This window comes from Myxine glutinosa, chromosome 1 (genome assembly GCF_964187855.1).
Source record: "Myxine glutinosa chromosome 1, kmMyxGlut1.1, whole genome shotgun sequence".
Classification (NCBI taxonomy): domain Eukaryota; kingdom Metazoa; phylum Chordata; class Myxini; order Myxiniformes; family Myxinidae; genus Myxine; species Myxine glutinosa.
Window position 1 is genome coordinate 382880781 of NC_136261.1, and position 13248 is coordinate 382894028.

Consider the following 13248-nt stretch of genomic DNA (forward strand, 5'->3'; position numbering starts at 1 on the left):
TCGGTTGAAAAAAAACGGGAAGAGAATCCCATGAAAGTTTCCGTTTATAGAACGAAATGACTTCTCAAAGGCCTGTAAAATAAAGCCACTTCATTGAGTCACCCTCACGATTTTATCTCGAATTCACCATCTGATTTAATTTTTATCGATGGTTTTAGACGGTGTAAGAAATAATTGAGAACATTCACGCACACACGGGAAAATGCCGAGATATATTTATAAAAATCGCGCCACAATGATACTTTAAAATACACCGCCTAAAATAACAGTCGGGGAAAATGTCGACATATATTAAAAATTCGCTTTTTCTTTTCCGTTAAGATATATTACTTTTACTTTTGATGACAGTCGTCACTTCACAAAAACGACATATATTTCTTCGTTCTTATTTCATTCAACATTATTATCCGGAAGTAAAATATGTTTCAGGAAATTACCGAGAGATACTTCTCCGTTTTTTTTTTATTAGTTATGTGCGCATACACTTTAAATAGGTTTATTTGAAATCTTTAATTTCACAATGTAATTTACTTGCCATTTGTCATTTGATGATTACGAGACACTTCCTCTTGAGGATCGTGACAATTCTTGCGTTGCGTGGAAACTTCCATTTCCAAAATGAATGAGACGATCGATGAAGAATGCAGACTTGAACAGGATGCAGCAAGATAAAGAACTAGACGGGAGAAAAACGAGAGAAAGAGGCGAGTGAGGAGTGATTGGAGAGGCGAGTGAGGAGCGATTGGAGAGGCGAGTGAGGCACGATTGGAGAGGCGAGTGAGGCGCGATTGGAGAGGCGAGTGAGGCGTGACTGGAGGGGAGTATGAGGGATTGGAGAGGAGTGTGAGGGGTTGGAGAGGAGTGTGAGGGGTTGGAGAGGAGTGTGAGGGGTTGGAGAGGAGTGTGAGGGGTTGGAGAGGAGTGTGAGGAGCGATTGGAGAGGAGAGTGAGGAGCGATTGGAGAGGCGAGTGAGGCGCGATTGGAGGGGAGTGTGAGGGATTGGAGAGGAGTGTTAGGGATTGGAGAGGAGTGTGAGGGATTGGAGAGGAGTGTGAGGGATTGGAGAGGAGTGTGAGGGATTGGAGAGGGGTGTGAGGGATTGGAGAGGAGTGTGAGGGATTGGAGAGGAGTGTGAGGGATTGGAGAGGAGTGTGAGGGATTGGAGAGGAGTGTGAGGGTTGGAGAGGATTGTGAGGGTTTGAGAGGAGTGTGAGGGATTGGAGAGGAGTGTGAGGGTTTGAGAGGAGTGTGAGGGATTGGAGAGGAGTGTGAGGGGTTGGCGAGGTGTGTGAGGGATTAGAGAGGAGTGTGAGGGATTGGAGAGGAGTGTGAGGAGGTATTGGAGGGCAGTGTGAGGAGGTATTGGAGGGCAGTGTGAGGAGGTATTGGAGGGCCGTGTGAGGAGGTATTGGAGGGCAGTGTGAGGAGGCATGGGATTGGAGAGGCGTGAGGGTGGAGAGAGGAGAGTGTCAGGTGGAGAGGAGTGAGGGGTCACATATTATGTGAAATAAATAAATTGTGTTCATTACACCATTTCTGGATCTGATGAATTGCCAGTAACCATTTTGTAAAAATGAATGTGCAGCATCGAACTCAATATGTTGAAATGTCGCACACGTCCATGCCCGTGGGATTTCCACGGGTGACCCCTCTATATTTTTTTTAAATCGCGGCACGGTCGGTCATACACCGCCTAAAATAACAGACGGAAAATTGGCGAGATATATTAAAAATTCGTGGCGGACTTTTCCATTTGATGACAATCGTCACGATTAAATATTTAATTTATACGTCGTCACAATAATGTGGCGAGAGGAGCATAGCTTCGTTCACGTATTGCCAAAGACGGGAAATTGCCAACAGATATTTCTTCGTTATTATTTCATTCATCATTATTAGACGGAAGTTAGGGTAATCCTGTTTAAACTGGCATTCATTCCAGCGAGGGGTTGGAGAGGAGCGAGGGGTTGGAGAGGAGCGAGGGGTTGGAGAGGTGCGAGGGGTTGGAGAGGAGCGAGGGGTTGGAGAGGAGCGAGGGGTTGGAGAGGATCTAGGGGTTGGAGAGGAGCGAGGGGTTGGAGAGGAGCGAGGGATTGGAGAGGGGATAGGGGTTGGAGAGGAGTGAGGGGTTGGAGAGGAGCGAGGGGTTGGAGAGGAGCGAGGGTTTGGAGAGGAGTGAGGGGTTAGAGAGGAGCGAGGGGTTGTAGAGTGAGGAGGGATTGGAGAGGCGAGTGAGGAGCGATTGGAGAGGCGATTGAGGTGAGATTGGAGAGGCGAGTGAGGAGCGATTGGAGAGGCGAGTGAGGAGCGATTGGAGAGGCAAGTGAGGAGCGATTGGATAGGCGAGTGAGGAGCGATTGGAGAGGCGAGTGAGGCGCGATTGGAGAGGCGAGTGAGGCGCGATTGGAGAGGAGTGTGAGGGATTGGAGAGGAGTGTGAGGAGGTATTGTAGAGGAGTGTGAGGGACTGGAGAGGCGTGTGAGGGATTGGAGAGGAGTGTGATGGATTGGAGAGGAGTGTGAGGGATTGGAGAGGAGTGTGAGGGATTGGAGAGGAGTGTGAGGGATTGGAGAGGAGTGTGAGGGATTGGAGAGGAGTGTGAGGAGGTATTGGAGTGCAGTGTGAGGAGGCGTGGGATTGGAGAGGCGTGAGGTTGGAGAGAGGAGAGTGTCAGGTGGAGAGGAGTGAGGGGTCACATATTATGTGAAATAAATAAATTGTGTTCATTACACCATTTCTGGATCTGATAAATTGCCAGTAACCATTTTGTAAAACTGAATGTGCAGCAAGTACACGAAGATGTCCAAATGTCACACACGTCCATGCCCGTGGGATTCCCATGGGTGACCCCACTAGTCTTGTTATAATAGAGCAAACTTATATGGTTATGTCGTTATGTTTATATGCGACAAAAACGTCTTCTCTTCAAAAAAAAAATTTAACACCCTCTTAATTAACCCTCTTAATTACGTTCAGACTGCTGAGACCCCTTAGACCTTTTGACCACCCTTTAATTTCCCCAAGACCCTTAAGACCACCAAGACCCCTGAAGACCCCAAAGACCCAAAACACAACGAAGACCCAAAAGATCCAAAACACCCTGAAGACCCGGAAGACCCCGAAGACCCAAAACATCCCAAATACCCAAAATACCCTTGAAGGCCATGAGGCTAAAAAAAGACCCAAAAGACCCAAAAGACCCCGAATACCCAAAACAGCCTGAAGACTCAAAAGACCCCGAAGACCCAAAACAACATCAAGACCCAAAACACCCGGAAGACCCTGAAGACCCAAAATACCCTGAAGACCCAAAACACCCCAAAGACCCAAAATATCCTGAAGACCCAAAACACCCCAAAGACCCAAAATACCCTTGAAGGCCCTGAGTCTCAAAAAGTCCCTGAAGACCCAAATGGCCCCAAAGACCTAAAAGACCCTGAAGATCCTGTTGTGGAAGAACATTAATTGCGTATGTAATTTGTGTAAGTTAAGTGGATTTCTTTGAGCCTCCACCTGATGTGGAAAACACTTGAGTTTTAATTGCGTACTTAAGCTTCATAAATACATATATTAATCAGTGTTAAGTGTATTCTATTTTATTTTTCTGAGAGATTTGGAGAAGTTTGAATTCTGTGCAACTGACGAATTCTCGCAGGGCGGGCCCGTGTGCAAATGGTTGCTGGAGGACCTGCCTGCTCGGAAACCCAGGTGTATTGTGGGTTATCATAACTTGCCGATTATGGGAGGCTGGAAGTGGAATTATGGGAGGCTTATGGGGGCGGGCACCAAGTAGAGATCGGGCTGCATGGTGGAGCATGGCACCCCGTGTGGTTGGAGGCTGCAGTTGCGCGGAATGCAGTGAACCTGTCCGATTTTTGGCTTTGTGAGGCTCCAGATATAGGTTGGCATATAGATACTGTGAAACTGTATATAGATACTGTGAATTAGACTGTGCCTGTCTGGAAAGGTGATGTCCTTTGCTGGGGCTTGTGATACGCCTCTGTTATCTGTCTGTCTGTCTGTCTGTGAGTTACAGTATGTCTGGAGAGAAGGTCAGTCAGGTAGGATGGGGCCAGGTTATGGAGGGCTTTGTCGGTCAAGAGGAGGATTTTGTACTGGATTCTCTGGGGAATGGGGAGCCAGTGAAGATTATAATGACGGGGGTGATGTGGTCACGGGTCCGGGAATGGGTGAGTAGACGGGCAGCGGAGTTCTGACCGTATTGGATTATTGAGGTTTGGTGATTATTGGTGATTATTGAGGGTGAACAAGAGAGGCTGTTGCAGTAGTCCAGACGGGAGATGATGAAGGCGTGGATGAGGGTCTCTGCAGCCGTGGAGGAGAGGCATGGACGGAGACGGGCGATGTTTTTCAGGTGAAAGAAGGCTGTTTCGTGTATTCCGTGTATTGTATTGTGATTGTGTGATTATTATCGTGATTATTGTTTAGTGTATTGTGATCTGTTTAGTGTATTTGTCGAAGATTATGGTGGCCGTGATGCCAAGATTCCGGATGTAAGGGGAGGTGGATACTAGGATACCGTCGATGTTGAGGGCAAAGTTATGGGTGGATGTTGTGAGCGTTTTGGGCCAATGAGGATTATTTCAGATTTATCATAGTTAAGTTTGAGGAAGTTGATTTGAAGCCAGGATTTTATTTCAGTTATGCAGTTTGTCAGAATAGAGTGTATTTGGCGGTGGAGATGGATTTGGTGGAGATGAAAAGCTGGATGTCATCGGTGAAGCAGTGGAATTGGAGACCATGGTGCATTGGCCATGGTGCACGACGGATTAAGTGACCGAGGGGGGATAGGTACAGGATGAAGAGGAGGGGGCCAAGAACTGAACCTTGGGGGACACCTTGAGGGGGAGTGACTTGTGGTGATTAAGTTGTTGTAGATGTTGTCAATTTTGCTTTGGATGAATGAAAGGAAGGAAATGCAGTTTCTACTGTGAAGGACTGGTGGTGGTATTCAGGAGGCTGAGGAGTTTGTTTGTAGTTGTATTTGAGGTTGTTTGTTCACATTGTAGAGATTGTTTGTTTATTTAGTTTGTTTATTGTAGAGAAGAGTGCTTTGGGATTCCGGAGCCAGAGTGGATAATTTGAGAGTAGTAGGCGGAGCGGAAGAGGGCATCTTTTGTAGTGCTGTAGGTGGTCCTTGTAGGCTTGGGAGTGAATTGTGAGACCTGTTTTATTGCAGAGTCTTTCAAGTTGGCAAGCACGAGTTTTCATCAGGCGGAGTTCAGGGGTTAATCAGGGGGCAGAATGGGTGAAAGAAACTGATTTGGGTTTTTTATAGGCGCAAGCTGGTCAAGGATGGGGTGATTGATGGTGTCAAAGGCGGCGCTGAGGTCGAGGAGGAAGAGAATGTTGAGGTTGCCGGCGTCAGAGGAGAGAGAAGGTCGTTGGTGATTTTGAGGAGAGCAGTTTCAGTACTGTGGTTGGAGTGGAATCCGGATTGGAATGTTTCATACAGGTTATTGGCAGAGAGGTGATGTTTGAGTTGAGTGGCCACAGCGCGTTCCAAAACTTTTGACAGAAAGGGTAGGTTGGAGATGGGTCTGAAGTTATTTAGGGTGTCAGGATTGAGTCCAGGGTTTTTTCCAGAATGGGGGTGAAGTTTCACGAGTTTTTTGGGGGGGGGGAAATCGGTATGTGAAGCTGGATTAAGTTTGAGTGGTTATTACATATGCTCTGGGTCCATGTGGTTAATGTGATGTGACTTAAAAAATGAATTGGACTCGCTGTAAACAGTGTAGATGAAAAAAAGAGATAGACAGGGACACAATGAGCTGCTTGGTGAGCCATGGAGATGGATTGGATGTTTTGTTGTTGGTTGTCTGGGAGTTCGGTTGTTGCATTGCCAAAGGTTTCTGTGTGGTGGACACACCTGTTGTCTTGTTGTCTGTTGTCTTGTGTGACGTGGGTGGAGATGTATGTGGCTGTGTGTGGCTGCCTGGAGTCGGGAAGGCAGCTTCAGTGGTTGATATTGGTTGTGGGTTGTTCGGGGTACTTTGATACAGGTTGTGTGTATCTCTGAGGTTTATGGACAAATCTTAGAGGTATCTTAGAGGGTTGTGGAGTGAGTATGGTGGACAACGTGAAGTAGCAGGTGTGAAGGAAGTGGTTGGGAAAGATGGACCCCCTTCACGAATACCCGGTAGGGTAGCTTAAAGGTAGGTAGAGGGAACAGGTAAATTGTGGTGGATATTGGCACCTGTGGTGTGTGTGGTAGAATGGTGTTTGGATGGGTGCATTAGTGACGTGTGTCCACACCAACAGGGGAAAGAGTAAAATAGGACACCTGCACTCAAACAGTGAGAATTTTTGAGTGAGTCACAGTGGGTGAGAGAAAAAAAAATTGACCAGACGGTAAGACATATGAGAACTATTGTATTATTTTTATTTTTTTATTTTTCTATTTTTATTATTCTATTTTTATTTTCAATATTTATTTCCACTATTTTTATAAATAGACCAGGTTATTTTTATTATTTGTTTATTTACGAAAATAAATAAATAATAGGGGGAGGTTAATGGTGGTGTGTTGGCGGAAAAAGTCGTTGTCGTTGAAAGTCGAGTTGAAACAATTTATATTGGGATATTGGGATTCATATTGGGATATTGGGATTTATATTGAGATTTATATTGGGATATTGGGATTTATATTGGGATATTGGGATTTATATTGGGATTTATATTGTAGATATTGGACAGCCATTGGGCCAGAGGCTGAAACAACCTTGTAGGGAATTCTTGTAGGGAATTTGGAAAATGCGAGGTGTCCTCACATCCGCAGGTTCAGTGATAAAAAAATTTTGAAGAATTTGGAGAGATAAATAGATAAATAGATAAAGAGATAAAGAATTTGGAGTCCACCAAAGGGCGGACACTGACGTTGCTCGGGGCAACGCAAGGGCGGACAGGAAGGGCCGCCAACCAAAGGATAGGATGCACAGATTGTCAACATATACCGCCAAAATTAGGGCAGGAATAGGGAGTTGGTTGAGAATGCCGGCGATAACTCACCGATGAGTGTCCCTGTGTCTGTCTGGTCGTCTAGCAGGCCATGGAGTTATATTTCTGAAACATGGATTTCAAAGAGGCAGGTGTGTGCCCTGAGAAAATTGTGGGTTGTGGAGTGGGCACTTTTGATGGGCACTGGGCGGCTGCTGTTGTGTGGACTGGGGAACGAGGGTGGCATAGGTGAAGTGAGGGGAATGCCACGCACTGCGACCGTCTCCCCCCAAGACCGAGGTTGTCGGGGACATGAGTGGGATGTCGATTACAGTGATGTGGGATGTCGATCACAACCTGATGATGTTGTTCGTGGTCGAGGTCTTGTGTTAAAGTTGGGACGCGTTGCTAGGGATCTGGGTGGCTGGCACCCAGTGTGGTTGAAGGTTACAGTTTCACAGAAGGAGGTTGGAATCCAGTATTATGTTAGGAGCACGCAAGGCTGAGCAGAATGGATTGCCATTGGGACGTGTTCTCAAATGATTTTATCAAAATGATGGCTCCTGAGTAAGGGGAGGGAGCAGGGAAATATATTCACTGTAACAGGGGCCTGCACTGGAAAGAGTGTGACAACGAATGGAAAGTTGCGGCTTTTATTTAACAAAATGGTGCTAGGTTGCTACAACACAGGTTGGGGGTGGTGCAGATTGGATCACGGCTCTGCAGACCAGGTGAGCAGAACTCCACCAGGTACGCTGGAATCACATCAGTTGAATTATTGCTCAGAAAGGAAGGTATTTTCGGAAATTGGTGAAAGTAAAAATAACATTTGAATTTCCAGACATGACGCACGAAATGCAGCTATGAATGGAGATGAGGTAACTAAATGCCAATTGGTGGGGCAGGGGGGCTAGGAATACTAATCAAGAATTTAGTCCTTGCATGTGTGAGTAAATGTTCCACAGGATGGACGCTGAAGACAACACCGGAAGGGGCCATGATGGTGTCCGTCAAGCTGACCATGGACCCAAATGAACCTCCGGCTGACGACGTGACTTTGGACTGCGGACCCTGGAATGATGACCCGAACGAGTCACTGAGCAGCAATGATGAGATCTCCGCGTCTGAAGAATGTTCTTCCATTTTTGATGTTGCCAATAACGATTTTGAAAATGATTTTGCTTACACTGTAAAATTGGATTTGGATCCGGATGTGAACCTGATTTGGTCCTCACGGACCCTGCCTAATGATTCTTATGCTATTGCTGTTTCACGAGCTCACAGTTCAACCCTTGCTGACCCAGCTCCGGATTTTGACCCAGCTCCGGACCCAAGAGCATTGCTGGGCCCGCCTGCCAGGAAGCCGATTATCCTGGATCCCTACATGTCGCATGCAGACGTGAACGACTACTTAAAGGAAGTTTCTCTCTTTTTCATGGAATGTAAGGCTCTGACTGCTGACCGTCCAGGCCGCAGGTCTAAGCCACTTGATACTGACATTGATATGTATTCCCCGGCAGAACGACTGCACATTCAAGGCTTTATGAACATGAATATCGACTGAGCGCCAAAGATCTACAAGGACTGCGCCTGGTAATGCTTGGACGAGCTCCAGCTCGGGAGGAGTCTCGGTTGCACCTTCGAGGCCAAAGAGTGAGCCGGGAGATCCTCTCGGGTGTGGACCCCTGCTGAACCAGACGTCTTTGTTGTGGATCCGACGCGCTATTGGATAGTCATGTCTCTATGGCCAGCACACACACACACACACACACACACACACACACACACACACACACACACACACGCGCGAATCGTCCTGCTGGGTGCGATGCGAGGTGCTATGGGTGCGGGGCATGCCCACTGGGGCTGCATTCGCGTGGTCTTTCGGTTCGGTTTCGGTTTTTCATTGACTGTCTTCCTAATAAAGGCCTTTGGTTGGCTCGTGGATAACGTTGTATCTTAGATCCAAAAGGGCGGTATGTGGGGGTTCAGAACCCCCCCCCCCCCCGGTTGTGTTCTATTATTGTCTGACCAATTACCAAAAAAAGAACTAATTTGTATGTGTTGCTTTGCAAACTTTATCCATTATATATCCTGTTAAAGAGTTAAGTTACTGTGATGGCATGTTCTCTTACTGTCGAAATATTCCTTTGGAAGCTTGTTATAAGAAGTTATATGCTTTGTAAATCCAGGCCCTGATGGCATAATCCTTACTCCTTGAAAAACCAACCTTATCTTTTTTATTTTTTTTATTTTTTTTATTTTTTTTGTATACAAGATCGAGGCTCATGAAAGAGCGAACATTAATCACACAGAAAGACAAACCGACACATAAAACATATAACATCGGGAGCGGTAGACAAGATGGGGAGAGAGGGGGAAGGACACAAACACAACATTTGAGAGCAGGGACCGAGAGACATGGAGACATCGAGAGATCTGAGAGAGGGCGAGGGCTTTGGGGGGGGGACAAGGGAGGGGGGCGGTGGGAGAGGTATAAAACATATGGACACAGCCAGGACTTCCAGGAAAGAAGTTGGAATTTCAAACAAGGTGGATCTGGGGTGAATTAGCGGGGGTAGAAAAGATCAAGGTTTTGGATGGGGGAAGATAAGAGATGGTGGTGAACAGCTGTTTTAAAGACCTGGAGGGAGGAGTGGGATTGAAGGGAGTGAGGGAGTTTGTTCCAGAGGCGGGAGAAAAGAGGAATGAAAGAGTGAAGGTGAGCAGAGAGCCGAGATTTCGGCAGTTTAACCATCAGAGGGTTGCTGGCAGATCTTGTGCGACCTGTAGGAATATTTGGGGGACAGAGCACAGAGAGAGCTCGGGGTGCAAGGCCGGAGAGGAGTCGGTAGAAGACAGAAAGACCACCTACCTGCCTGCGGTGAGTGAGTGAAAGGCCCTCAGAGATAGCTTCATCGCGGGAGATTCCAATAATTCTGAAAGCTTTGGTTTCAACAGCGTGAAGCCGAGCTAGGTGTGAGGCAGGAGCACCGGCCCATAGGGGAGAAGAGTATTCCATTGAGCTGCGGATGAAAGCCTTGTATGTGGTGAGGAGCTCTGGTGTGCCGAGGAAGGACTTCGCACGACGGAGGATGCACAGTCGGCGACTGGCTTTGGAGGCCAGCTTGGAAATGTGGTTTTCCCAAGAAAGATCATGGCAGATAGTGAGACCCAAAAGCTTGAGCGACAGAACTTATTGGAGAGGATTGTTGAGAAAGTAGATGGGAGGGTTGTCCAGTCGATCTTTTCGGAGAGACATAGTAAGAGTGTGAGATTTGTCAGGATTGAAAGACATGTTCCACTTGTTTGACCAGTCTGTGATTTTGTCCAAGTCTTCAGAGAGTGAGGAGGCTGCAGACTGCCGATCTGAGGGAAGAGGAATGGAGCGGCAGAGAGTGGAGTCATCAGCAAAGAGATAGAGAGGATTTTCAAGAGAGTCAGAGAGATCATTGATGAAGACCAGAAAAATCACGGGGCCCAGAACACTGCCTTGGGGAACTCCAGCCTGAACAGGAGGAGGAGATGAGAGAAACCCATTCAGGGCCACACGTTGACGACGACTAGAGAGGAAGTCCGCCAGCCATGCATGGAGATTTCCATGGATACCAAAGGAGGAGTGTTTGGTGAGCAGAGCGGGGTGCCAGACCATGTCGAAGGCACGTGATATGTCGAGGGAGACAGCTCTAATTTCCTGTTTGGCATTGAGGACCTCCATCCATTGTTGAGACAGCAGAAGCAGCATGTCCAGAGTAGAGTGACCTGGTCTGAAACCAAATTGATGATCAGAGATCAAGCCATTGGAGAAGAGGAAAGATTTCATATCCGAAGCAATGATGGATTCCATGACTTTGCTGATAATTGGGAGAAGGCTGATTGGTCTGTAGTTGCTAGGATCTGTTTTTGCACCTTTTTTGTGCATAGCGGTGATGTTGGCTGATTTCCAAGCAGATGGCAGTTGACCTTGAGCAAAAGAGAGGGTGAAGAGAACAGAGAGAGGGTGAGATAGAGCGGCAGAGCAGGATTTTAGGACCCATGGGCTGATGCCGTCGGGTCCAGTTGCAGAATCAGAGTCGAGGGTTGACAGAAACTTGTCCACCTTGTCAGGAGGAAAGGACACGGAGTCCAGGAGCAGCAGGGTACGACTGGGTATGGTGGGTACAGAGAGGGATGGGTTTGGGACACAAGATTTAGAGGCAAACACAGAGTTGAGGCATTCAGCTTTTTCATGTGCGGAGTCAGTTGTGTAGCCGTTTGAGGTAAGGGAGGGGATGGAGGGGGAACAAACACCAGAAACGGATTTGACCAGACGCCACCAGGATTTGGAAGAGGGAGAAAGATAAGAGAGTTTGGTCTTGAGAACGGAGAGATATTGTTTCCTAGCTCTCCTGAGGGTGGACACACACTTGTTTCAGGCTTTGTGAAAGGAAATGAGATTTCCTTCCGTTGGATTTGCTTTCCAGGAGACGAAGGCAAGTTGTTTCTGGGCAACAGCCTCACCACAAGAATCCGTGTACCATGGACGGGAGGAAGGGTATGACAACTGAAGACGAGATGGGATAAATCTGTGCATGAGAGAGAGCAATTTACTTTGGAAGAATTCCCAGGATGAGTTGATGTCAGAGGTGGTAGAGATGGGAGACCAGTCCAGATGATTGATGGCTGCTTGAAGACCGTGCCAGTTGGCCTGAGTGAAATGCCAGACTCGTCGACGCTGAGCAGGCTCCCTAAGGATTGTCAGAGAGATGTCCACTTTAACAAGGACATGATCAGATGATCCGATTGGAGCAGAAGAAGAGCAGCAGACATTTTCAGGGAAGTTAGTCATCACCAAGTCCAGAAGAGAAGATTGTCCAGAAGCCAGCCAGAAGCTGATTCACTCATAACCAAGTCCAGAAGAGTGGGGGGCTTTCCAGCCCCCCACAAGACTGTGTTAGATCACTTTCATGTTTGGCATTTTTACGACTAGCTGAACTTTCCCCCAAAAATCAGGTTTCTAGAAAGTAGTCAACATGTTGTTTGATCCATGAATGACCTTGGAGACCACTCTGTCTTTCCTTTGTCTCAAGAGCTAAAACCACACCCCAATATTTCCTTTATAAAGTGAAAGCGTGACGGAATTATTTCGGAGCATCTTGTTGGAACGTTGGTCATTTTTGTGGGCTTCTGTCCGACGTGTTTTGCGCTCCACCAAGCTTGTGTGTTTGACGAATCAAATAAATATATCAGTTGTTCCTTTCTCTCTGTCATGAGTCTTGAGTCCTAAGTCAACGGATCCCGTCATCAGGTATGCAGCTTGTGGTCAGGTTCGTCAAAATCTTGTGTTTGGTTCAAGTAATAATGACTGAAGTGTTTGTGGACTCACTCACTCACTCACTGACTGACTCACTAACTGACTCACTCACTCATTCACTCCCTCACTGACTGACTCACTAACTGACTCATTCACTGACTGACTCCCTCACTGACTGACTGACTCACTCCCTCACTGACTGACTCACTCACTCCCTCACTGACTGACTGACTCACTAAATGACTCACTCACTCCCTCACTGACTGACTGACTCACTAACTGACTCACTCACTCAAAGGCTCACTAACTGACTCCCTTACTCACTCACTCCCTCACTGACCGACTGACTCACTCACTCCCTCACTGACTGACTCACTAATTAACTGACTCACTAACTGACTCACTCACTGACTCACTAACTGACACTCACTCACTCACTCCCTCACTGACTGACTCACTAACTGATTCACTCACATACATGCACACTCACTAACTGACTCACTAACTGATTCACTCACGTACTCCACGTTGGACATTCATTACACACACGTACATACACACTCGCTAACTGACTGACTCACTCATGTACATACACACTCACTGACTCACTAACTGATTCACTCACATACAAACACACTCACTAACTGATTCACTCACGTACATGCACACTAATTGACTCATTAACTGATTCACTCACGTACATACACACTAATTGACTCATTAACTGATTCACTCACGTACATACACACTAATTGACTCATTAACTGATTCACTCACGTACATACACACCCACTAACTGACTGACTCACTCACGTACATACACACTCACTAACTGATTCACTCATGTGCATACACACTCACTAACTGATTCACTCACGTACATAAACACTCAATAACTGACTCACTAAATGATTCACTCACGTACATACACACTCACTAACTGATTCACTCACGTACATACACACTCACTATCTGATTCACTGACGTACATACACAC